The sequence below is a fragment of the Cupressus sempervirens genome, chromosome 10 (assembly GCF_028749045.1).
Source record: "Cupressus sempervirens isolate cs-2001-9-10 chromosome 10, ASM2874904v1, whole genome shotgun sequence".
Taxonomy (NCBI): Eukaryota; Viridiplantae; Streptophyta; class Pinopsida; order Cupressales; family Cupressaceae; genus Cupressus; species Cupressus sempervirens.
In genome coordinates, this window is record NC_143127.1 from 761,169,503 (window position 1) to 761,196,013 (window position 26,511).

Genomic DNA, 26,511 nt, shown 5'->3' on the forward strand with positions numbered 1-26,511 from the left:
AATAGCTATCATAAAAAATGTTTGAAATATGATTCATGATTTCTTAGTATCTCTTCAAACACCTTCAGGGGTGAAATCCTGTACAAAATACTTCACAATCTCATCAAATTTTACTTCTCTAGAAAATGGGGATAATGGTTTTGTGATCAAAATATGGCACGATTAAAGTAGCCAAATTATGAAACATCTCTATTGCATTAAGAATAATTTACAAATTTCTTCTTCATGTGTACCACACTCCTTATTACTCCTAGAATGAAAATTCAACATAAAAAGATTATCATTTGGATAGATTTATGCATTTTGGAAAAGCACCCTTCAAGGTCTGCTGTTGAGGCTAGTGGATTCATAAAGATGATTTTAAAAAATGACAAAGATTTTATTGTTACCACTTCATTTAATTTATTGATTAACTCAATATTCTTGTAGATTCCTTAGGGAAGAGATCTAGCTATGTCCATACACCCAAAACTCTTCCTAATACTAATCTTAGAAAATTGAGTTCATGGCTCTGCAAGGGTCTTGGTGCACTAATAGAAGGAAGTTCCTAAATTTAAGTTATAACTATTGGTCCATACTTCTTTGATGTTTCATGAATGGCCAAGATCAAATCTCCACAAGTTCCATAATCAAGACTCATATTTTTAACATTTAGGCCAATCTATGGCTCCCATATTTTTGAGGTCTTTAAATATCATACAACTTGTTTTTATGGGAGAATGGGATCCATTGGATCTGGTTGTTGTATAAGAAATGATGCTCTTCCTTAGAAAAAAGGAAGAATATACTATGCTACATAGTTAAAATGGAGTGTTTCTGAAAGTGTCCATTACTAATTATTTTTTTATGGTTTTTCCATTTGGGGAAGCTTGGGTCTAGTCCTAATAATCACGATCTTCATTTATTTTAGGTACAATTGGGCACTTCTTCACTATGACTATGAATTTTAATGTGATATTTCTTCAAGATGCAATCTGACTTAGAATAAGCATAGCTTGAGCACAAATTGGTGGTTTAAAGAAGGATTTAGCTTTCCTCTCATCTAGAAAAACTCATTACGATTAACCCAACCAAACCTGTATCATCTAGCTCACTCATATGCATATAATTTGTTCAATTCCCACATAGGAAATCTTAAAGAAATAGGTGAGAAGAAAATCCTCCTATTCGCTATCTAGACTTGTACATAAACTCATTTTCATTCATTTGGTGCCAAACTAGAAGCATAAAAGGGGGAGAATGAAAGTCTAGCAACATGAACATACTCTAAATAGGGTGTTATTAAAACTTCTAAGAGGAACTTGATAGAAAAGTAGTAGAGTATGCTCTTTATCACATGGAGGTGATAACCATGGAAAAATTAGAAACATAAATTTTGGTAATAGATTGGTGCTTTGGGAGTCAAGGAAAGGTAGTGAGTCATTTATCTCATTCTTTAGTTAGGAGAGTATGATATTTTCTCCTTGAGGGAAAATTAGAAACCTGGAAGCTTTTGGATTTGTTTTGAGATAAACTAGCTTGGTGAAGAGCATTCTTGATGTGCTTTGATGAAGTGTAGAGGTAGAGGAGCATGCTCTTCTCCTTTTAGGAGAATCATAAGCTTAGACCTTGGATTTAAAAAATTCAGTCCATTATCACCTTGAGAGGGAAGTCCAAAGTTCTCAACCTTCAAGAATGACCCAAGTAAGCATGTGCCTTTACTAGTGAATCTAGAGCCATGTTAGTTCCTTCCTATTGATTCTTGATATCACATATCTTGAGGATGCCCTAAGTTTTGTATTGTGTCACATCACTCCCTATGCCCTACTTCTCAAGGGCATACACTTTTAGTTTTTGGTGTGGTTGAGAGGCCTTAATCTATTTTGTGAGAACAAAAAGGTTTAATGAGAATAGAAGCCTATTAAAAACCTTTTAGATATTTCCTACATGGTTCACCTTTGAAAGGGGCCATAATCTCTATACAAGGAGGAGGAAGAATATCTCAAGTAGATCCTCACCATAGGTGTACACCTAGACACTTGAAGGTGGTATGTTACACTGACCCCTATTACAAGGGTAAATTTTAAACATATATTATTGATTCCTTGGAAACACTAAAAACATGGGTACCCTATAGGGGATGACACAATTGTGTAAGGTGCATTTATACACATAAGATTGAGATAAAGGTTGTTTCTTCTCTACCAATTTTATTTCTAGGAATAAGAATTGTGTTTTGGTGTCCAAACTTGTCAAACATCACCCCCATCCTTCCAAGGTTCTTTTTCCTTGGTTGGATTATTTTTGACATACTTGACATTTGCAAGACTTACAAATAACACCTTCTCAAACATTAAAACTTGAAAAAATTGGAATCATAAGTGTCCTAAAGTGGAAAACTAGTCCAAAAATGTCATATATAGTCACTTCTAGGTTTTATAAAGTTTCTCATGGTTTTGATTCAAATCATTCCCAAGATCTATGTCTCACATCCAGGTACTCTTTCAAGAGTTAGTTTATCTATTTGATTATAGTATCCAATTTTGAAAAGTTAAATTGAAGGTATATCCTATTTCAAGTAGGTCTAAACTTGTGAAGATGTGTGTAGTCTTGTCTGTCACCTAAACACTTATCCAAAGCTGAATGTCAAATCAAGGGTATCCTATTTAAAAATTTGTCTAGCCTTATAAAGTTATGTAAAGTAAGACATCAAGTGTGTCATTTTTCAAACTTGTCTAACCTTATCAAGTTTTGTGAAATCATACATTAATTCTATCCTATCTCTATTTTTTCAAACTTATCAATTTGTGTGAACTCATGTCTTCCACTTAAAAACTTATCCAAAGCTCAAAGTCTTATCAAGTCAAAAAGCAAGTCTACCCTAGCTCAAGTAGTTATAACTTTTCAACAATTACCCCATCCTTCCAAGTTGATTTATTCTTGGTTGGATTGGTTTTTACTTTTCATCATAATTGAAATACCAAAAAAAAACCTCCATGAACATCATAAAACCTTATAACTTAAAAAATTTAAATCCTGTGTCTCAAAATGGAAAATTGGTCTAATTTCACAAATAGGATTGCTTCTTGTATGGTCTAGCCTTCTAGGTCCAACAAGTCACTTTTGGGAGTTGGTGAGTAACTTTTGGGAGGTTTCAAGTGGCCTTTGGGAGTTTTAAATTTCATTTTGGGATTAGTAAGAATCTTTTGTGAGGAAATTCATGTTTGAGAAGGTGGTGAGTACCTTTTGGGAGATTCAGGTTGCTTCTAGGGAGTTGCTTATGGGATGAAGATCATTTTTAGGAAGAGGGAATTTTTTAAGATACTTTCAAAGACCTAATTTCATATTCTAGTATCCTCTTGGGAGATTTTCTCAAGCCATCTCGGCATGGATGTGAAACTAGAAATCCTTATTAGGTCTATGTCAAGGTGTACCACAAACTACAAGCTCAAATTGAAAACCTATCTTGATAGTTTTGTGTGTTATGTATTGTCAATCAAACCTCATTTTTATCATTGCATGTGAAAGGTAACAATTTTTATTATGTTGAAACTAATCCTTCTTTGGAACATAAACATACCTTGCATCAAAATTATCAATCCTTAAGAGAAACATACTTGTATATCCAAAAAACCCTAATTAAAACTATGAGACACTACAAACTTGACCTAGTCAATTTTCAAACACAAATCCTTAATGAATCTCACCAAATCCAAAAGATACAACATAAAGACAAATGATCCTTTTTAAGATCAACCAAGACTTATATCCTTTAAATAATGTGAAACTTCACAAAGATATTCCCTATTTGAATCAAGAACTCCTATAAAACAAACTTCACAATCAATGGGACTTAAAACTACTTCAAAAATGACTCACCATCATTATGACTTGGATAGTCATCAAAACAATTAAGACCTTGACAATCTGTAATGTCCCTTGGTTGCTTAGCTAATCTTTCTGCTTATACTTTCTACACTTGCAAGAGTGTTAGTATTCTAGTAGAGTTGTGAATTAAAATATTCATTAATTAAAGAATATCCTGAGCTTCTAATCCCAATTACTACCCTTCTTAATGAGTGGTCATGATCAGATACTTAGCTCCTAAGGGAAGGTTTTCCATTGTTTTTAGGAAGACTCATCCACTAAGTATTGTTTTCTCCCTATACCATTCCTCGTCAAGACCTATGGATAATCGTTTCCAAATTAACCATCCTTCTTAGAAGGGTTTTTATCTTCCCAATCTAGGCCCTATGAATAACCTCACTAGGAAATTCCATCCTTTCATATGTATATGACTATTCCATTTAGTACACTAACCTTCAGAGAAGAGCTCTGCCTTGGTTCTTATTATAATTATTTTGTTTGAATTCAAAGTTCCTATGATTTTAATTTGTCAATCCTATTCCCCTTCTTTTTATATCTCTAATCTTGGCTTTTTTGAATTAATTTGATTCAATGGAGAGCTTATCAGGAATCCTTAGAGGTAGAAATTGTTGATCGATGCCCCCTATCTTGATCTGTCTGGTGGTTGTGGAATTATTGCAACAGTAGAATGAAAACTTATCAATGTTAATGGCAACTATATTCCCTCTATCTAAATTTGTAGCTATATCTATGTCAATTTTATTCTTGTTTGAAGTTTGTTACAGATGCTTTATGTCCTTCTTCATGTATATGGTGTTGAAATCCCCCTCTTGATCTATTCTCCTATATTCACTAATGCATATTTCAACTTGTCTAGAATGATATTGTCAAGACTGGCACTTGACAGATAGAAATTACATTTAACACCTTTGAAACTACCTTCTTCTTGTACTAATTCCACAATATGCTTAGGATTGGCTTTGGTTGGCACCACATAGTTCCCTATCTATAGTGACTTCCATGTGCTGGGACATGCACTTTCTCTCCTTGCTCAATATTCTAGTCTACTCCTTTTTCAATCTTAGAATTTTTTTTCCTTTTTCCTTTCTCCTTGGGTATCGACTCTACTTCCTCTTTGTTCCTTAGACTCTGTGCTAATTTGAACATTGCTTCTTCCCCTAGATGTGTAACTTGTATGCAGCTTGGGATGTGTCAAAAAAGTTGTGTCATTTGATCGCCTTCCAACCCTTCCATTAAACTGGGGTTTAAATCAACCTTATACATTTAATTTAAAATAGTTTGGAAATTGCCTTGGTTAATAGTATCACATTAGTCTTTAATAAGAATCATGTCTACTTTATTAATCAATAATCAAATAATATCCTTGTTCATCTATTGTCTTAGATTTATTAAAAATTAATAATAATAACTTTGATTGCCACAAAAATTAATTAAATTTAATCATGATTACTTTATACTTTATTATTTTTAATGTTAAAACAATTGAATTAATTATCCTAAAAATAATTGAAATAAATAAATAATTATTGATCATAAAAATTGGTTCAAGATATTAATTTCTAAATATATAAAAATTTATTTATCATTTTTGAGAGGTTATTACACAATCAAGCTATCTTCAATCTTATCGAGCAATGTTAATCTTTACAATATGAAATAAGAGAAATGAAGAAAGAAAAGGCGATTCAAGGGCATCCTTGGATTCTTAACTTTCCTACTCTTTTCAATTAGTGCTTACCAAGTTACAGTAGCTACCGAGTTGCATTATCCCATTATTCACCGAGTTCATGTGTTTGTCAAGTTACTAGTTCTGACTAAGTTATAGATGATGTTGAGTTCTTTTGTCAACAAAGTTACAATTCCAGTGTCAACTGAGTTACTATTGGTGTCAAGTTCCAGTCTCGACCGAGTTCCAGTCTCTTTGGTGATCAAGTTCTTTGATATGCCAAGTAACCTGGTGATTCTTTTGATGGTTGCTCAAGTCTTGGTCCTTCATTGACTAAGTTGCCTATGTTCAGTTCTAGTTGGAGTCTACCTTTTCATTTAAGTTTGTGATAGGTATTTAATATTTTTTGTGAGCTAAATTGTGGCTTGGTTATCAATTTAATGTAAGGGTTTATTTAGTTGTTAATTTGTAACATACTAACTTGTGGTTGTGCAAGTATTTAATGGGGTCTTGGGTAGAGTCTTAGGCATTATTATTCAATCATGGAGATGTAGTGAAGCATGGAGAATTCATTTAGTTTAGGTAGTCTAAGCATGGAGTATCTTGGAGTGGATTTTTATATTTGAGTCTAGAGATTTGTTTTTCTTTGAAGATGTATTCTTCTTTGTAAAGGTTGTAACTTGATAGGTCATACAATCGAGCATGTTGGATATAAACTTCTTGATTTGAATATATGAAATATTGTCTCTCTAGATCTGGATCTTGTTCCTCTTGCTCATTTTTCATTGTGTGTTTGTTTGCAAAGATTTGGATTACCTTCAGTAGAAGTACCCTCAGATTCTCACTACATTAGATGTTATCAGAGCTCAATGTTCCTGAGTGTATAGATAGATTTCTAAAGTGTAAGTCAGTTTGTACGAGGACCTTGGATTGGGAAAAAATTTATCTAAAAATATTTTTTCTTTGGAATTACTAGCTAGTTAGTGAATTTGGTGTAGGGTGGAAGATCTGCAAATTTGGCTTGCACTTGTAGAGGACTTTCCATTCGATCTTTGTTTTTATGTGAAAAGATGGTTCATGGAAGGAGAGATTTTGATCTAGAGTTATTCAACATGTTGAGGAAAATTGTAGCTAGAGTAGAAGCTATTGATTTAGAAAAAAATGAAGGGAGATATCTTGATGATGTTGAGAGAAATGAGTATGCTTCTTTTTGGGATTAATTGCATGAAAGGATTGATGATTTGCAATAGTCTAATTTTAGTTGACATATGAGGATTAGAAAGAATGTTATTTGGCTAATTAAAGAGATTATGAAGAGAAGAAGATAGATCATGGAAGTACATGATGATTTTGTTCAAATTGATGAGGTATCTTTTTGTTTTCATGAGTAGATGGATAGATCTGACATGGAAATTGTAGGGCATCTTGTTGTGTGCAATGAGATTGTTCAGGAGGAGAATTTCACTTATATTCATGAGGAATTGGAAGTTTCTATTTTTCAAGATGATGTTAATGTGATTGAGGATTTATATGTTGATCTGGAGTTACATGTTCCTCCTATTATGTATGTTAATGATTTAGATGTTACTTGTGGTAAGAAGGTGGATTTACTTGTTGGTAATGTGGTTGAGCATTTTAGAGATGTTATTGATGTGGATTTATATGATGTTTTTGTTGCTGATATGGATTTGAATTTATATGTTGTTGAAATTTTGAAAGATGTGGATGTTATTACTGATGTGGATTTTGATGATGTTTCTAATCTATATATTGCTAGAGAAATGAATATACATAATGTTGCTACTATATGAGTTCATATGTTGTTTCTAGTTGGGTTCTTGATTTTGATATTATTGTTGATCTTGTTTTCATGTATGAGGATGTTATTATGAATGTTTGTGATGATAAGTTGTAGAGATTACTTGTGGAGCATTGTGGTTTTTAGTTAATCCCTATTAGTGAGTATATTGATTGGTTGGATGAGATTCCTATTTTTGTATGGATGAAGCACAAATGGTTTATTTTTAAATTTGATCTCTTTTCTTTGATGGATTGGAAGCCTTTGGTGAAGATGAAGCCGAGTGCAGATTTTTCTTTTGGAATCAAAATGTGGGACACATTTTTCTATTTACATGGGGAGTCTGATGCAAGAGCATCTAAGGTCTTTTGTATTTACCCTAGTAGAATGATTCAAGGGAATCCTTAGTTTCTTAGCTTTCCTACTCTTTTCAATAAGTTATTACCAAGTTATAGTAGCTACTAAGTCACATTATCCTAGTGTTCACTAAGCTCATGTGTTGTTGAGTTACTAGTTCTGACCAAGTTATAGATGATGCCAAGTTCCCTTGTCAACCAAGTTAAAATTCTAATGTCAACTAAGTTACTATTGGTTTCAAGTTCTAGTATTGATTGAGTTCCTATCTCTTTGGTGCCAGAGTTCTTTCATATGCCAAGTAAGCTGGTGATTCTTTTGATAGTTGGTCGTGTGTTGGTACTTCATTGACTAAGTTGTCTATGTTCAAACCTAGTTAGAGGTTACCTTTGCATTTAAGTTTGTGATTAGTATTTAATATTTTTTGTGAGCTGACTTGTGGCTTGGTTATGCATTTAATGTAAGGGTTTATTTAGTTGGTAATTTGTAATAGGCCAACTTGTGGCTATGCAATTGTTTAAGGGGGTCTTAGGTAGAGTCTTAGGAATTATCATTCGATGATGTTGATGTAGTGAAGCATGGAAAAGTCATTTAAATTAGTTAGTCTAAGCATGGAGTAGCTTGGAGTGGACTTTTTATATTTGAGTCTAGAGATCTGTTCTTCTTTGAAGATCTATTCTTCTTTGTAAATATTATAACACAAAAGACTATACAATCAAGCATGTTGGATATAAACTTCTTGATTTGAGTATATGAAATATTGTCTCTCTGGATCTGAATCTCATCCCTCTTGTTCATTTTCCATTGTCTATTTTTTTGTAGTCATATGGATTACCTCCAATAAGGGTACCCTTAGAGTCTTGCTACATCAAAAGGAGACCCCAAGAAAAATTTATCTTACAAGTATTCCTTAAGATCAATATGTCCTTCCTATTTGGGAGTGATTTAGACATTGCTACATCTCTTTCAAACATATAAACTCCAAGGTATAAAAATCCAATATTTTATCAAGAGACTATGATTCCATTTGATTATGAATCTATATTTGATCAAGAAAATGAAGAAATAGATATTTTCTATTCACTTGAAAATATTCCATATCTACAAGAACATCAAGAAGAACTTAAATAACCCTTAAAGAGGGTATTTACTCCTTTGGAACAAACTTATGAAACAGTTTTGAGAAAACTTCTTGAAAACAATGTTATCACATTACCACAATCCACCTCATGTGGGATGTCATACTTGAACAACTATTGTGTATATCATTAACATAATGAGCATAAAACTTAAGATTGTACAGACTTGAAACATAATATTCAAGATCTTATTGATGATAAATCAATTGAAAAATCCTAATGATTAACCTAATGAAGATATACTCTCAAGAAAGATCAACTTAATGAACCTATATATAATAGTGGTTCTCTTGAAGCTCCTACTTTCTCCAACATTCATGCATCTCCTAAAAATATTTTTTTTTCCAACATAACAACATTGAGAAAATAACCTAATAATTTTCATATTAATTGTTTGTACACTCAAGGGAGACCTCTAAAATAAATTCAACCTAATATGTATTTGACTCCAAATATTTTCAACACTTCCAAAATCAAAGATCCTAATTCTTCATGTACTACCATGCCTATCATGAAAATACAAATACTTCCTTTTGCTTATAAGTGGCTACATGTCAAGATGACCATTTAAAAGATGAAGAAACAAGTATGAATAATTATCAAGATCAGGATCCCTCCAACCCATTTCATGTATTCCAAGATGTTATTCTTCCATTTCCAAAACAACTTATCTCTCCATGCCCTATATATTATCCATCTTCCAAGAAAGATCAAGATAACATTTTAAATTAACCTATTGAAAATCAAGAGAAATTTACTCTTCCTATGCTATCCAAAGATCTATGTTAAGATTGAAGATCCCCTCACTCCATTGTGATACTCCTCCATATCCACCTCAAAACTCCTCCATTCCTTCTAATCCTAGAAATAAGAATAAAGGCTCCAAGATTCACCCACTCCTATCAAAGAGGATCTTATCAAATCTATTCAAGATCCCCTTAGCATAATAATGTTTAATAAAGATGAGAGCCTTGGTCATGTTGCTCATTCTAAAGATGTTGATATCCCAATACATTATCCATTTTCATCTTGCAAAATCATCTTTAGTCCTTATAAATAGAAGATAAAACCTTCAAACCTTCCATCTATATCAAGACCTTATATCCCTTCATCTCCTATACCTCAAGATCAAGAAAGACATGTATCCTTGAGAAATTTTCATCCACCTATCCATTTAAATTCTCTATATAAACCTTATTCATCCACAAATCCAAAGTCTTTTGGAAACAGCTTGGATGCACAACATAAAAAAAAGAAATACAAGAATCCATTTACTAATGAATATCACTATGTCTTATCTAATTGACATGTGAATGAAAAGAAAAAAGAAAGATCCAAGAGATTGTAAAGGTCCATGAAGAAAAGAATAAAATCAAAGAAAATATGGGTTCCTAAATACATCATTGAATAAATGCTTCCAAAACCATCCAAAAAAAAGAAAAATCAGAAAGTATGGATTACCAAGTTTCTAATAAAGGACTTGAATATCAAAGACAAACAAAAATTGGTATCCAAGGTCTCAAAGACTTCCACTTCATCTTCCTTCAAACATCTACCAAATCCTCATGCATCAAAGCCTCAAACAACTCCATTCATGTTTCCTCCATCATTCCACCACCCTTCAAGGTGTGTGAGAATGTTGATGTTGCCTATTTTTCCATCTACCATTGAGAAATCCTTTCAATTTCCTATCTAATATCCTATACTTACCTATTATCTAGCTACTTTTTATCCTTCCATTCCATTTATTGCATCTAATATATACAACCTTACCCTCCATATTCCTCTATTTTCTCTATCATCTACTTTCCATCACCCTATCAACATATTTGAGCATACCTTTCAGTGGCCTTGGCCCATCATAACATGTACTTTCAATAGGATTTTTATCAAAAGATCAAAAAGGCTTTAAGTCCTTCCAAGTATCAAAAAAATAAAAAGAAAATGGTAAAAAGTAAACAAAAGGAAAAAAGTGCCTTGGTGAAAAAGTGCCTTGGTAGAAAAAGTAAAGAGAAATAAATTCATCCTATGGAAAAATCCACTTATAGTGGAACCTTGGACAAGTACCATGGTGAAAACCTAGAAAATAGGCATCATGCATAATTTCTTCATCATCCATCTATTCCATCTTTCACCCTTGGTCTTGACAAAGTTGAGTTGTCTGTAAGCATTGGCTATCTTATCTATCAACCACTCTATCATGGTCTTTCTTATACTGAAGCATTCATTAATAGCCTCTATAATGAGCTTCATTTTAACTGCTCTATCCTATTGTTATTGCATCCATTGACCCCCTTAGTCTTGATCACATTAAACAAGGAAGAAGCAAAAGAAGGTTCTTAGAAACCTCTTGACATTTCAACTCCTTTTGGAACACATTCTTTCATGACATTGGGGCATTATCCTATATGATATCTAGCTTGTTGAGCTCCACTACTTATCTAAAATATTCTCTATCTAGCTATATTACCTTTTCTTAACTTGAAAAATCTTGAGGAGTTGGTCCTTGAGGACTACATTTTATCCACTTAATGCACCATTGCCTATCCATCTAGGATATCAACTTGCTCAACCATCATATATTACATATTTCTAGACACTAAGGGAAATCCAATGTGATTTTGTTTGAGAACCAATAATCTTTGAAAATTTAAAATTTTAAAATTTTCTCGAAGAAATCTCAAAAACATATTATTGAGTTGTCATTTTTCATGATGCTAAATGACAGAGACCCTTTCAGATCTCTCTTGAAAATATGATCAAGGACCAACTCCAAGGTTCTAGGTGGCTATTTTTTAAGATGTTGGATAACTCAATTGAATATAAATGTGTATGTTCACAAGGATGTCTTTGTTGGTTCTAACCAATCTACACTATCTGTTACTATTTGAAATGTTACCACAAAAGAGATATTTTCATATTTTCTATTTTATGATGAATGTGGTCTATCAATGCAACTTTATGAATTCCTATTTTAACCAGATGATTGAAAATAAAATAATAAGGATAGAGTAATGAGATATTAAATTAAATAATTGAAAGAGAAATTCCTAATCAACATAAGCCAAAGTAACAATACATTTGTGAATTAGATTATCAAAAGAATATGGTAGGAAACCAATGAAATTAGGAGCATCACTTCCTTAATTCCATAGATGCAATTGTTGATGAGAACTTTGTTAATTAAAAAAAAAATGTTTCAAATTTCATCAAATCATGAGGCCATGAAAATTGTGCTCACATGAGACAAAATGCTATGCAAGAACAAAGATGATCCTTTCTCCAATTTGTCACAACAACAAAATTTGTTAGCACAAGGTAAACATTAGAACTAAAAGATTTCACAATCATAACAACACTATAAAACCATTGGCTCCATTATTATTCATAAACATACATTCACAAAAATAACACACTCGAACAAGAATAACTACACTCAGAATGAGAGCACCAATAGCATTTATTATTGCATCAAAATAATGGCCCAGAGTAAATATTACATCCCTATATTAATAAAATATTACATCCCTATATTAATAAGAAATCATATTCTCCTTTTGTGTTAGGAGTAAGAGCTCTTTAAGTACAAACTTATGCTAAAAACTAATAAAACAAATCTAATTATATACAAATTGACTCTCTAAATGGTGATAGGTAGCTCTTCGCCCTTGTTTATATCCATTAATGGGTGTATGAGCCTTTACATGAGATAAAATAATGAAAGAATAAGAATATAAGAAGATAGAAGTTGTGATATGATCTAGAAGTCTCTAGAAGCTCTAAAAATGGAAGCTTGACCTTCTTTAGGCATTTCTTGGAGTTGAACTATCATCAAAATGCATTTTTGGTGCATGAAATTCTGTAAAATAGCAATTGGCATATAACTGTTAGTGCACTTCTTCTTCTTCAAAATTGTTCACCCACTTGTGCACTATGTAGTTGCACACCCTTGTGACTATCTAAAAAATGAAAAAGTCTTCGAAGTGTCAAAATTAAATTTCTAGAATTTGGGTTTTCTTTCCCTTTATAGATAAATGTTGTCTAGATGTTTATTCTTGAATTTCTCTATTATCTCTACCACTTCACTAGCTTCTAGTAAATCTAACATATCATATATTTTCTTTACTATTTTCCAATAGTTTCTTACTTCTATCTTCACTTCTACAAAATCTTCAAGCTTGGTGTCTAGTTCCAATACCTCTTTAGCTTTGAATCCTTTTCTTACATCATCTTCTGAAAAAGTTATATCTTCAAATGTGCTTCTAAATTGTTGGACTATTTATTACACCAAAAAAATTTTGGTCTTTGACTCATCTTCAAAAATCTCAAGGTTGGCAGCGTTAAAATACCATTGCGCTTCCAAAAATAGATCTTGAGCTTTATTATTTATTTGCTAGATTCCCTCATGCAATCCCTCCATTACTTAATTCCCTATAGATATCTTATCCATCTAGTTTTTGAGCTTATCGAGCTCATCTATAGAGTATACTTCCATTAGCATCTGATACCTTTGGCCCTTTATTGATTTGAGTTCTTGTAGATCATTCACCTAGGTACATACTTCATCCATTAGCCCCAAATATTGGTTTATAATGGAAACCAACTTGTCAACATTTGACTAGATGTTGTGCAATTGTTTCAAATTTCCCTATATAATTTGCACTCCTCATTCCTCAAAATTGTCATATATTTATGACATGCTTCCTAAAATGAGTTGATTTGTGGCCCTTCCTGATTCCTTCCCAATGCATCTCCAAGAGTGATCTTCAAATGTTCCAGGTTAATGGGACCCACCACTTCATTTAGGTAGCCTTGTAATAGCTCAGTTTTCTTTCACAATGTTATGAACTCTAATTCATCTTGGTCCAAGTGCTTGAACACTTCCTTGAGGCCTATCATGATCAATACTTTAGTTGTATCCATTTTGAGCTTTCCTAGCATGATCTCCTTCATTTGGTTATCTTTAGGAGTGAGTTCTTTGGTGTTGGCATGAGGAGGAGGAATGGTCATATGGGTTAGAAGGTCCTAATATTGATTCTTTTTGATGAAGGAAAGTGTTTTAGCATCACCTTTAGGTGTCTTAGGCTTCTTTATTGCTTTTATCAATTCTTTCATTCCTTCTTCTTGGGTTAGCTCCATTTGCTTCTTTTGTCAAAATATACCTTCCTTCTTTAGCCACAATGGTGTGGTTCCCACTAGTGACATGTCTTTGGATGAAGAAGTTGGTTTTGAAGTAGGCTCCTTTCCCTTATTACTCCTCTATGGAGTCTTCTCATGTTGAGGAAGATCTTTAGAAGAAGTTTATATGTTTTGTTGGGCTAAGGATATAACCTCTCTATCTAGGGGAGTTTTTTAATTTTCTTATGTTATTTTACCCTCTTTAAATACTTCATTTGCATGAAGTTGCTGATATTCTCCTTCCTTAGTTTCCTAAACTTTTTATTCTGCTAGTATTTCTAGAGAAGATGGAGCTATTGACCGTGTATCCAATATGGTGGCCATATATTGTGGTGGTGGTGATGGAATTCTGAGTGGTCCCTAAGGAAAATCTTCTAACCCACCATCTTGGTACCCATTAGCATAAAGTCAAAATCTAAGAGGTAAAAAATATCTACCCCTTCCCTCTCTATCTTAGCTATCCCCTTTTTCTATTCATCTTCTGAATTTTCTACCTAGATAGGCTCCCTTGGAGTAGATGGAGGTGTTTGAGTAGAGCTTCTCCTTCTCTCTTCCTTTGATACTTTGTCCAAGTGAGTTCTCTAACTTAAGGGAACATATTCTATTTTTTTTTGCTTCTTCCTCATCCTCTTCTTCAAGGATAGTCTTTGGAACCTATGGAGAGGGAGTACTTTTCTTCTTCTTTCTCCTCCTTTAGACATCTACCATAGTTTTTTTTATTCTGGCTATCTTTTTCACTAAGGGGAAGACTTCTTCCTCTTAAGTTCCTGGTAGTGGTATCCCTTATTCCTCTAGAATTTCCTCCCCTTTCTACACTAGTTGTGGATCTTTTGGTTGTTCTTTATAAGCTTGAGGCTAGTCAGTTGGCTCTTACTCTTGTTAGGGTTGTGTTCTTTGGGCCTTAGCCACTTGTTTACTCACCCTAGTGGATTCCCTTATCCTCTTACATTTACCCTTTTCCACCTTGAAATAATCAACCTCCTACTCATGTTGATGCACCATTTTTAGCCTGACTAGTGATTTAGTAGGGTAGGTTGATATGGTGACCTTAGCACCTCTTCCTTTCGTAGGCCTAGCCATAGTTTGTAAAGGCATGGTCTAGGGAGATGGACCCATCCAAAATGTCTTTTGGATCCATTCCCTTATAAGCTTTACTACATGTATGGCTTGATGATCTATGCTATCATTCTCCTTAGGCTTTATTTCTACATTCATATTTGGTCTTTATAGATTTTATCTTTGTTATAAAAAGGATCTATAACTTCTTGGACATCCTTTTCTATGGCCTTTAGGGGGATCTTTATTTTAAGCACATTTTCTACTAGATATAAACTCATCCTACAATATTCCCTAAGGTAGATATCATAATCATCTATTGCATTCATCTAGTGATATTCTAGATATTCTTCATGGATGAACTGTTTCCTCACAAGATGTTGAACCATCCCAATATTATCAAAATATGGGCAAGGATTCTTGTAGTCTTCTAAGGGATATTTTTCTCAATTTGAATTGAAGGTAGAAATATCCTACTTTTTCTTGACCTCAAACACCCTGATGATGATTGGCCATACCCAAGTTTTCATCTATTGTTTCCTCACTCTTTCATACATACACGTGAGTTGGCAAGCTATCTCCAAAAGTATAAGTCAATCTGAAGGGTACCTTCGGATCTTTTTGGGGCACAAAAGAGTACCATCTACTAAGAGATATGTGAATGTATTGAATTGAATGTAGTAGGCTCCTACTTTAATTATTCTTGTTGCTACCTCTACTAACATTTGTTTAGCATAATCTCCCTCTACAAACTTGATGATGACAAAAAAAAATCCATCATTAACTACCATATATTCCAAAATTTACAATGGGAGCTTCTTCTTCACCAGTTGTGGGTAAACTGCATAGGGCCAAGCATTTGCATCTTGCATGATTCCCTTCCTATATAGCCTTGGGTAGTCAATGGTTCTAGCTGATAGTAGGTACACCATGTATGATGTCATATAGAAGTGAGGGTTTGTCTTGACTGAGAATAACTACTCATCCAAGTTGTCACTTAGGATGGTGGCCCAATCAATATGCATCTTTGTGATTCTAATGGTCTCAATGAAGTGAACCATTCGTGTTCATAGGTCACCTACTGTAGGGAGGCCCATTTCTCTATTGAGCAGAATAATTGAATATCTATTGTTATCCTTCATGTATCCTTGGATCATATCAACTTTGCCTACTCTCTAGCCTAGAGGTTTCCTATCAATGAAGAATGAGGTTTGCATCAATTTACTCCAATAATACCATGCTTTGTCTACATAAAAATGGATTATATAGTGATGATTGGAAATGACAATACAAAATTATCAAAGTAGAGAAAAATAAATATAGTTTCCTTCATCTATTGTAACTAGTTATTAATAACACTAATAGAGAAAAAAAGACACTCTGTTAATGATACAAGTGTTGGATACAATTTTCTAATTGTGTGTTGTCTTTGATGTTACACAAATGTCATATCAATTGTCAGTTAGTGCTTACGAAGCTCACTTGGTGAGAAAGATAGTTTTTCTTGTCTACTAAGCATTCCTGAAGATTACTCTATGAAGACAATGTCTACCAAGATCACTCAAGCATCAAAGGAAATTATGGTAGAAAGTAGTGTTAACCGAGTTCTCATGGTTAATGAAGGAAAGTTGGTTAGAGTCAGTGTCCACTGAGTTCACTCGGTTGCCAAAGGATTTTTCAAGTTTATAGTGTTAACCAAGCATCTATTGGTCAATAGAAGAAATCATCTTAGGATTAGTGTTTATTGAGCTAGGTCAGCTATCAAAGGATTTTTTTGATATGAAGTTTAACTCTTTCAAGTATTGTTTTTTCTAGCTAATTGTGGTAATGATTATTGGTCATTATAATTTATAATTGGGTCAACTTGATAATTTGGATGGTATAAATAAAAGGTCAAGTTGAGATTCTAGTGTGTGTGTGAGTATGCAAGTGTATTGATTAATTGAGAAGGAAAGTGTATGAGTGAACTTGAAGGATGGTTAGATATCCTTGTGGATTAGCAAAGTAACATTCGATCAATGACAACATCCTCTCTCTCTGGGATAATCTCAAAGACAGGAACCAGATGGAGGAAGATGATAAACAGAATAGAGACAAAGATAGGCTGGATGTGGATAAAGCCAAGGACAACACTATGGAGCAGGATCTGACGAACGCCCAGGACCATAAGGTAGAAGAGAAACAAGAGTGCGCCGAAGCTGCCCAGACCATGCTCGAGATGGAGAAGTAGTCTGCTAGGTTTGGTCTCTGTCCTTTGGTTTTTGTTTCTCCTGGCTTTGGCTTTTTGTCTGGTTTCCATTTTTTCTGGTTGGTTCTCTGGCCTTTTTAGTGGGCAGCTATTTCGGGCTGGGCCTTTGGGCTTATTTTCAGCCATAAGGATTATGATTTGGCTGGGCGATTTTTCGCTTATTTTCAGCCTGTCTTGTTGTTAAACTTATGGGTTTCAGGACCCCTTAAAACCTGTTTACCTTATCAAAAACATTTGATAAAAAAAGATCTAGCATAAAGTAGAATAGAGATCTGTAATCAGCAATTTAGTTGCATCTCATTTAGGTCATTTTATTGTTACTTTCTTACCATTGTAGCAGTGATTCCAAAATCTATTAAAAGAGTTGGTTTAACAGCCAGTTGTAAATCTTCTAACAAGGTGATAGTTCCATTGATTTTTTTAAAGACCTCTTGCAAGGCCACTCCTAATAGGGTGATTAAATCCTCTAATAAGGTCACACCTAACATTGTGTTTTGTAACCTTTAACTAGGTTGGCTCCTAATAGGGCTCACTTTAGAAGAGTAAAAAATAGTAACTAGTTACATTGGTGGTTTTTCCCATATTGGGTTTCCACATTAAATCCTAGTGTCTCGTATGTTCATGTTATTTCTTTCATGCTTGCAATTTAATCACTATGAATGCTTAAGATTAGTTATAAGTAAATCTCACTACTTTTATTGAGTTACAACATTTTCTATGAGTTTACTGAATAACAACAACAATCAATTTTATTGTTAACATCCAAGGGATCTAAAATATTTTTTTGGTAATTGATTCACACCCCCTCACCCCCCCCCCCCCCACCCTCTTAGTTACTCCATCTATATTTCCAACAATTGGTATCAGAGATTTTGGTGCTTGTAGGAAAGGTTTTGAAGACCTAAGCTAAAGATCAGGATGTCTTACAAGAGAGAAATTCCAAAGCTTAATAGAGATAACTTTTTAGCATGGTAGGGACTCATGAGACTTCATCTAGCTTCCATTGGTGATTCAAGAATGAAATACCTTGATAAAGAATACACAACTCCTACTAGTACATTATTTGTTGGAGATATTGTTGAGGAAAAGAACCATAACACCATGATGACAGACATTGCATCTGCTCTTAGCTATGAGGAATTTTATGATATTAAGGACTAAAAAACCACTTTTGAAATGTGGAATAACTAAAGGACATCTATGGTGGTGATGAAAATGTGAGGAGAGCCAAAGAAGAAATCCTTAGAGGACAATTTGATTAGATGACAATGAGAGAAGATGAAAAAATTGCCAAATATGTTGAAAGAATCAAAGCAAGTGTTAGCACAATTAAAGCTTCTAGAGGAGATATCAAGGAAGAAACTATTGTAAGTAAAGTTCTTAGAACATTGCTTCCTATCTATGCAATTAGAGTATCTGCTATTCAAGAAAGAAGGTGTGAAACAAATCATAAGATAACTTTGGATACCTTAGTAGGAAGATTGACAGCCTTTGAGCTAGATAACTTTGACAATTATGTTCTAGCTTCCAAGAATATTGAATTTGCATTTGAGGCTAAGCTTTCACTTAAGGAGAAAGGCAAGAAAATAAAGGATATTTAGTTAGAAAGTGAAAAAGAATCAAAGGAAATTTTTGATAGTGATCTTGAAGTTGTTGAAGATTTTCTTGCAAGAAAATATTCTAGAGGTAGAGGAAAATACAAAGGTAAAGTTCCCCTAATCTATTTTTCATGTGAAAAAATTGGTCATATTTCTTTCAGGTGCCCAAACAAAGAAAGAAAGGATGAGAAGAAAAAACACAAGTGCAATGGCAAAAAGGATTTCAAAAATAAAAAATTATTCAAGGAAAAAGGTAAGAAGACATGTTTTATGGCTAAATATTATGATAATAGCAAACATGAAATAGCCTATATTGCTATGAAAGATGAATCTGATGATGATGAAGATAAGATGTCACTTATCTCTCATGTGAGAAAAAATGATACATGGATCATAGATAGTGGATGTTCACATCATATGACTAGAGACAAAACTAAGTTTGAACACTTTGAAGACTATGATGGTGGTAGTGTAAGATTTGGAAACAATGAACCCTATTGCATAAAGGGAAGAGGCTAAATCTCATTAACCAAAGAAATTTTATGTGATAATGCCTATTGGGTTGAAGGACTAAAACATAATATTCTAAGTGTGGCATAGCTAAACAACATTGGATTCTAGGTGGAATTCATGCATGGCAAGGCAGGACTGCTAGATGAAAAAGGAAAATTGATTGGATAAGCCAATTAAACAAAAGGCAACTTGTTTTATCTTGATCTTGGTGATTGATCATGATTTATTGCTCAAGTTGAAGAAAGTTGGTTATGGAATAGAAGGTTATGTCATATAAATTTTGATAACATGGTGAAAATAAGCAGATTCAGGAAAGTAAGAGGCATTCCTAGTTTGAAGAAACTAGATGTTGGTTTATGATAGAACTGTCAGATTGACAAAATGAGAAAGACTAGTTTTAAAAGAAAAAACTATCAATCTGAAGATATCTTAGAAATTGTGCATACATATTTGTGTGGACCTATTCGAATAGAAAGCTATAGTGGAGAAAAATTATTTATTCTTTTTGTTGATGACTACTCTAGAATGATGACTGTTATGTATTTAAGAGAAAATTTAGAAGCATTTGAGAAATTCAAATGGTCTTTGGCAAGAGTAATGAAAGAAATAGGGAAAATATTGCAATGCTTAAGATTAGACAGAGGTGGTAAATTCATCTCCACTGAATTCAATAACTTTGGCAATGAAAGAGGAATCAAAAGATAGGTATCAACCCCTAGAAATCCCAAGTAGAATGGTATAACTAAAAGAAGAAATAGATCTATCATGGATTGTGCAAGGACTCTAATGATTGAAAAGAACATTGCTATCAAATACTAGAAGGAAGCTATCAACACTACATTTCATACCTTAAACTGAGTATAGTTGAAGGACTCATATAAAACTCTCTATGAGTTATGGTATGGCTATATACCCAATGTAAGTTACTTAAAAGTATTTGGAAGTAAATTTTATATCTTGAAAAAATCTAGAAAAGAAAAATTTGATGTGAAAGGTGATGAAGGTATATTATTAGGTTATTCTTGCAAGAGTAAGGCATATAGATGTTTAAATTTGTCTACACATAAAATCATAGAAAGTGCACATGTGAGGATTGATGAGTTGGTAGAAAGGACTGAAGAAGAAAGCAAAAAGGAACCAGAAGATTACAGGAGATTTTTTTACATCGAACTTGATACATTGCTAGACACATATGTCAATAAGGAGACTTCTACTCCTGAGTCTTCCTTAGTCACTGAGTTGCAAGAAGTTCAAACCAAGTCACAAGGACTCAAGTCATATTCTAAAGCTAATGAACTAATGCCTACCAAGTCTAAGCAACCAAAATCAGAAGTTGAAGTTCAAGAGGATGATAATGCAATTCATTCAAAAGGCAAGGAACATGTATTAGCCAAGTATGCCAAGAGGCATCATGCACTATATCAAATTATTGGAGATAAATCAAAAGGTACTATGAAAAGAAGTAAGCTAAAAGGTACATGTTTACTTGCTGATTTTGAACCTAGAAATATTAAAGATGCATTTGAAAATGAAAGTTGGATTGAGGCTATGAATGAAGAAATAGAGAAAATAGAGAAGAACAAGACCTGAACTCTTGTACCTAGGCCTAAAGATAAAAATGTGATTGGAACAAAATGGGTATTTAAGAATAAGTTGAATGAAGATAGTAAGGTATCAAGGAACAAAGCTAGATTGGTATGTAAAGACTACTCTCAAGAAGAAGGCATTGATTATGGTGAAACTTTTGCTCTTGTTTCAAGATTGGAAGGTGTTAGGACCTTACTTACATATGCAACACATAAAGGATTTAAAGTATACTAGATGGATGTTAAATCTACATTTCTCAATATTATTCTTGATGAAGAAGTTTACATTGAACAACCATAAGGTTTTGTTGATCCAAACAAAAAGAACATGGTCTACATTTTTCACAAAGCATTGTATGGTTTGAAACAAGCCCCTAGAGAATGGTATGAAAGATTGCATAACTACCTTATACAGATTGGTTTCCAGAGAACTAATGATAATAGTAGTTTATACATCAAGGAAGGACTAGAAAACAAGATTGTATTGGTAGAAATATTTTTGGATGATACTTTATTTATAGGGAATGATGATCTATGCAAAGAATTTTTAGAGAAAATGAACAAAGAGTTTGAAATGTCTATGTTTGGTGAGATTAAGTTCTTTGTTGGACTTTAGATACAACAGAGTTAGAATGGTATCTACTTCACTCAATCTAAGTATATCAAGGAGATAATCAAGAAGTTTGGTATGGAAGATTCAAAACCAATTGGAACCCCCATGTGTACTGGACTAAAGCTTACCAAAGATGATGATTCAAAAGAGGTAGATCAAACCTTATACAAATAAATGATTGGAAAATTATAGTATGTAGTTCATACAAGGCCTAATATTTCTCTTGTAGTTGGTATAGTGGCAAGATTCTCGACAAAAACCAGAGAAAATGATATGATGGCAATCAAAAGAATCTTGAGATATTTGAAAGGTACTAAAGACTATGGCTTATGGTATAAACTTGGCAGAAATCTAGACCTAAAATTATTTACTGATGCTGATTGTGTAGCGAATATTGATGACATAAAAAGCACAAGTGGTGGAGCATTCTTTCTTAGTAAAATGTTAGTATCTTGGATAAGCGAAAAAAAAATTGCACATCCCAATCTATAGTAGAGGTAGAATATGTTGCAGCAGCAATAAATTGTTCTACTATCATTTGGTTTAAATAGTTGTTGGAAGGTATGAAAGTTGAGATCAAAGAACCAATTGTCATGTTTTGTGATAATACAAGTGCAATTAACATATCAAAGAATCCAATGAAAAACCAAACATATTGCTATAGAATATCATTTTTTCAGAGAATTGGTGTAGAATAAAGAAATTAGATTGGAATATGTCCATACAAAAGAACAAATTGCAAATGTATTTACCAAGCCATCACCTAAGGATGCATTCTTGTATCTAAGAGGTAATTTAGGGGTCATTACCCTATCTGAAGCTCACTAAAATAAAGATTTAGTGATGCATCAACAGAAACCAAGTTGAAGATCTATTAGTTGATGCAACATAGTCAAGAGAACATTGCATATGAATCAGTACTTAAGGTACATTGATACTCATTTGGTATGTGTTGTCTTTGGCATGTGTTGTCAAAGAGGGATAGTTTACTGTCATATCTTTTTGAATTTTTTTTTGAGAAGAAGCTATGTAATTCCTTCACAGAGGGAGATTACTATATTAGAGAAGCTTATGGTATAAAAATCTAAGAGGGAGAAAATTTCTATCATAGAATGTCTTGTTTTCAAATTTCATTGTGCTATGACATGTTGTGTTGCCATCAATGCCAAAGAGGGAGATTGTTGGATACAATTGTCTAATTGTGTGTTGTTTTTGATGTTACACAAATGTCATATTAGTTGTTAGTTAGTGCTTACTGAGCTCTCTTGGTTAGCAAGACAATTTTTCTTATCTACCAAGCATTCCTAAAGATTACTCTATGAAGATAGTGTCTACCAAGTTCAGTTAGGCATAAAAGGAAATTATGGTAGGAAGCACTGTTAACCAAGTTCTCATGGTTAACAAAAGAAAGTTGGTCAGAGTCAGTGTCCACTGAGTTCACTCAGTTGCCAAAGGATTTTGCAAGTTTGCAGTGTTAACCAAGCATCTGTTTGTCAACATAGGAAATCATCTCAGGATTAGTGTTTACTAAGCTAGGTCAACTATCAAAGGATTTTATTGATATGAAATTTAACTATTTAAAGTATTTCTTTTTCTAGCTAACTATGGTAATGATTATTGGTCATTTTAATTTGTAATAGGGCTGACTTGATAATCTAGATGGTATAAATAAAAGATCAAGTTGAGATTCTAGTGTGTGTGTGAGTATGCAAGTGTATTGATTGATTGAGAAGGAAAGTGTATGAGTGAACTTGAAGGATGGTTAGATATCCTTGTGGAGTAGAAAAGTAAAATTCAATCAAGAAGGATCTAGCATGAAGTTGACTAGAGATCTGTAATCAAAAATTTAGTTGCATCTCATTTAGGTCATTTCATTGTTACTTTCTTACCATTGTCGCAGTGATTCCAAAATCTCTTAACATAGTTGGTTTAACAGCCAATTGTAAATCCTCTAACAAGGTGATAGTTCCATTGAATTTTTTTAAGACCTTTTGCAAGGCCACTCCTAATAGGGTGATTAAATCCTCTAATAAGGTCACACCTAACAGTGTGTTTTGTAACCTTTAACTAGGTTGGCTCTAACAGGGCTCACTTCGAAAGAGTGAAAAATAGTAACTAGTTATATTGATTGTTTTTTCCATATTGGGTTTCCATGTTAAATCTTGGTGTCTCATGTGTTCATGTTATTTCTTTCATGCTTGCAGTCTAATCATTGTGAATGTTTAAGATTAGTTATAAGTAAATCTCACTGCTTTTACCAAGTTACAACATTTTTTGTGAGTTTATTGAATAACATCAATAATCCATTTTATTGTTAACATCCAAGGGATCTAAAATATTTTTGTGGTAACTAATTCACCCCCCTTTCTCAATTACTACATCTACATTTCCAACAACAAGAATTATGCAACTCCAAGGTAAGTGCATAAAAATTTATCTATCATCAATATATTCCAATATTAACATGTTCAAACCTATTATAATTATGAACTAGAATAAATTAATAGGGATACACTACATGAATGGCATGCACAAATCTAGTGAACAAGCTATCTTGATATGGGTAAGGGGTAATGTACCCAGAGATGCATTCAGTACATGTCCATGATGGGTTTAAGGGTGTGGATTCACAGAAACCTTGAGGGAGACCATTGAGTTTGTTGTCAAAATAACCTATTGGATATTATCATTCCTTCTAGAAAAAAGTTATAACTAAAATAGGATGGAATTTTCAACTCATATATAGTTTATTACTAACCTACCCATAAGGGTAACCTTGGGAGAGAGAATAAGGCGTATTTAGGGAGAGACTAATTTAAATTAGGTCAATAGATTCATCTGAGATGGGTAAGGGTCAACATAACTAAAGAATGCTTTGGGGACATGTCCAAGATGTGCTTATGGGATTGGATCCATATAAACCTTAAAGGGGACCACTAAGGTTGATTTCTAAGCAATATATTTACTTGCTAAGTATTCTTCTTAGTAAAGTATGATAATAAGACAAACACAAAACAAGCATCCTACTAACTAGGCCACCTCATGTGGATGAATAAACACCCCCACCAAGGCTAAGGGGGCTAAAGTTCTTTTCTTGGACTTAGTATCAGACTGGCTTGAAGTAATTTATGTACTAATAATCACTTGTGGTTGCAAGATTTTGTCAAAGAAGGAAATTTTGTAAATCATCTTCTTGAGTCTAGTAAATTATAAGGCATTAATTATGAATTCATGTATTATGTGTCTATGTCATATTATCTTCATGTTTTCATGCATTCATATATCTTCTTTATGTTTTCATGCATTTATGTGTCTACTTTTGGTATGCTTTGTATTTTTCATGCATTATGATATATATTCCCTAAATCCCTTACATCGTCTTGCATCTAATTATATGCTTTGTATTATGATTCTATAAAAGAAAACTTATGTATAAATGTTTTTGTCTTGAGAAGAACAAAAATATAAGAGGGCAAGATTGTGATAGCCTTATCAAAATAAGATCCATGTTCTTTAGTAGTAGTAAATGAGAGTCCACAAGGTTTTTTTCAAATGGATATAGGTATTTGTTAAGAAGATCCTTTCTCCCACTTTTTATTTCTCATTATGGTTGAGATTTTGGGAAGGTTGATTATGGGGAAGAGAGCATAAGGTTTATGAAAAGAAGTTAAAGTGGTAGTAGATACTGAAGTGAAGTGGTAGTAGATAGTGAAGTGGTAGTAGATGATACATTTTTAGCAGGGGGAAGCCTCAGAAAGAGAAGCATAAGTTATGAGACAAAATTTTGATCTATATAGGTGAATATTAAAGGAAAAAATTAATTGGCAGAAATAAGAGATTTTCTTTTTTAATAGCACTTTGAGGAAATAACATGATATTAGAAGAATCCTTAATATTCATGGAGGCTCTTTACCAAGTACTTGGGAATTCCCTTATTTAAAGGTAAGAATAAGGCAAAGTTTTGGAATGGATTAGTTGATAAGTGTTTAAAGAGGATGGATGGTTGGAGAGGTTGATGGATAACTTTAGGAGGTCAACTTTTTATGCTTAAATTTATGGTCTCAAAAGTCCTAATTTTTTCAATGATATGCATGAAGATTCCTAAAAGGGTGATCAAGATAATTGAGTAGAAAATGAGAATTTTGTTTTTGGAATGGTGTGAGTGAGGATGATAAACTACCTTTATTAGCTTGGGAGAAAATTTGTAAAGAAAAGGACCGGGAGGTGTAGGTTTAAGGGATTGCAATATAATGAATGAGGTTTTGGGAGACACCTTCATCTAAAGTCTTTATAATTACTTGGATTAATTATGGGTGACAATATTAAGGGAAAAGTATTTAGATTCAGAAGTAGATGAGAGAATTTTGACAATTAGAAATTTGCCAGTGGGGTTAGCTATTTTGAACTTTATAATGTCTTGTAGACATTTGATAAAAAGTCACATTCCATGTAAGGTGGGTGATGGGAAAATGGCTAAATTTTAGGTTGACTCACGGAAAAAATATCCTATTTTGAATGATTACCCACAATATAAGTAACTCAAGGAGATCTTGTGTGACAAAAGATAGGAGAGAGTGGTTGATTATACGAAGAATGCAAAAAGCCATCTAGGAAAAATATGGAAATTAAAAACTTTGAATGTTGATTGGATTTATGCTTAGCAAAAGGAGTATTTAAAATATATTCTTGTCAAAAGGAAGGTTTTCTTGGTAAATGGGAAGGATGATTTTTTCTGATGTGCTTCCTCATTAGGCTGATTAAGGTGGATTATAATTTTTTATCTAGGGAGGTAGGAAGGTATTTTGAAGATACATATTTTTGTTGGCATAAATATTGTCTCGAGGAGGGTGGTTCCTTTACATGGTTGGTTGTACAAGAATTTTTTTTGATAGTTG